The following is a 1,794-nucleotide window of genomic DNA, read 5'->3' as shown; positions in this document are numbered from 1 at the left end:
TTGGGTAATCAACAAAATGTATGTTAAAATCCTAACTCCTCAGAACCTCAGAATGTACCTGTATATGGAGATAAGATCTTTAAAGAGGGGATTACATTAAATTGAGGCAGTTCCAGTGGGACCCTTAGCCCATTTCACTGAAGTCCTTATAAGAAGAGGAATGTTGGGGTCCTGCCCAGCAGGTCCAGGGGTTCCCAAAGGTGTGGACGGAGTCGGTGAAGAAGGAATGACACAGAGGCAGCGTTCAGGTAATCATCATAGCCAGGTTCTCTTTTTATTGTCCTGTTACATCTATATTTATACTATTTGATCCTATAAGCATGTCTCTATAAGCTTTTTTTTTGCTGAGGAGAGCATGGGGTCCGTTTATTGGGGGGTCAGTCAAAGGGGGAGCTGGCTAGGGTGGGGTAGGGCAGCAGCTTGTCTGGCCCCCGAGAAACCCAACTTGAGTCCAGAGCCTCAACCGCTTTGAAGCCAAAGTCTTCCTCCACCTTTATCTGCACGGGGGCCAGCTCCGGAGTCAGCGGGACTCCCGCCTGGTGCCCTTCCTGTGGCGCTGGCTGCGATCACTGCCTCTTCCACCCGCTGGGCCCCTCGCCAGGGGCCGGGCTGCTGGCTTCTGTGGGCGCTGGCGTCCTCCTGGGCGGGGACAGCCCCTCTTTCTCTGGGGGCTCGTTCTCAGCGTTGCCTGGGGTGGGGGCGTCTGTGCCCTGGCTGCCCTCGTCCTCCAGTAAGATGGTGAACTGGCTGGCCAGGTAGTCATCACCGTAGGAGTCTAGCACCTTCTTGAGGAACCTCCGCTCCTGCTGGAGTCTCTTTGTTATCCTCTGTACCTGACGGAGCCTGTTCAGGACCCGCTCGTTTACCTGCTTGATCTCCTTGCAGTGCCGACCCAGCACCTGGTACTTCCTGTGATTGAGTTCCCATTGGCACCGCTGTTGCTGGCCTCAGGCTGCCTCCTCCTCTTTGTCTCGCTCCTGGAGGCTGGAGCTGCCCAGACCCCCAGACACGAACTCCACTTTGGTCTCAAGCTCGCTCTCCAGGATGTGACCTGAGAACTTCTCAAAGCCCACGGCTGCCATGGACCCCCTCTCTGCTCCAGCTCCATTTCTCCCTGGCTCCCAGCAAAGAACTTCCAACCTTGCAAGCCTCTAGTTTAAAGTGGCTTGCAAAATGACACAGCCCATCCAATTTCACAGCCAGGTACCCAGGCCCTGGCTGCTAAGCCTCCTGGGAGTTGTAGTTCTCTATGTCCGGCTTGCCTCCCTCGCCCCACCCCCATCCCAGTCCCAACTGAAAGGCCCTGCTGGCTGGTCTAACCCTGTGGCCAGGCATCTGAGTCACCTCGGGTCTTTATTCCTGTCCTGACACTGAGCCATCTGACCACGGAGACTCTCCTCTTGGGAGGCCCCTGGGTCTCCTTCTGGGTCTCCTCAGGCCAGGCACCAGATCGCGTGCCCCAGCGGCGATGCAGCCCTGGCGCCTGAGTCTCCTTCTGGGGCCTGGCTGCATCGCCCCCGGGGACCCGATCGTGTCCCCCAGCTGCGACGCAGCCCGGGCCCCTGGGTCTCCTCAGCCCAGGCACCAGATAGCGTGCCCCAGCAGCTTCTGGGTCTCCTGCTGGGGCCTGGCTGTGTCGCCCCTGGGGACCGGATCCCGTGTCCCAGCTGCAACCCAGCCCCGGCCCCTGGGTCTCCTCAGCCCAGGCACCGGATAGCGTTCCCCAGCGCGACGCAGCCCCAGGGCATGGTTCGCCTTCTGGGTCGCCTTCTGAGCCTAGGTTCGTCGGCTCCC

The 1,794-nt window shown here is 59.1% G+C and overlaps 1 protein-coding gene and 1 pseudogene across 3 annotated transcripts in view; one reads left to right on the top strand and one right to left on the bottom strand.

Annotated features, from left to right (window-relative positions):
* BMT2 (base methyltransferase of 25S rRNA 2 homolog) overlaps window positions 1-1,794 on the top strand; it is a 126,076-nt gene that overhangs the window by 60,814 nt on the left and 63,468 nt on the right. The window lies entirely within an intron of this gene.
* LOC102421400 lies at window positions 352-1,108 on the bottom strand (annotated as a pseudogene).

Source organism: Myotis lucifugus, unplaced genomic scaffold (genome assembly GCF_000147115.1).
Source record: "Myotis lucifugus unplaced genomic scaffold, Myoluc2.0 scaffold_171, whole genome shotgun sequence".
NCBI classification, from domain to species: Eukaryota; Metazoa; Chordata; class Mammalia; order Chiroptera; family Vespertilionidae; genus Myotis; species Myotis lucifugus.
Note: the sequence above shows the minus strand (reverse complement) of the source record. Positions and strands in the feature narration are given on the sequence as shown.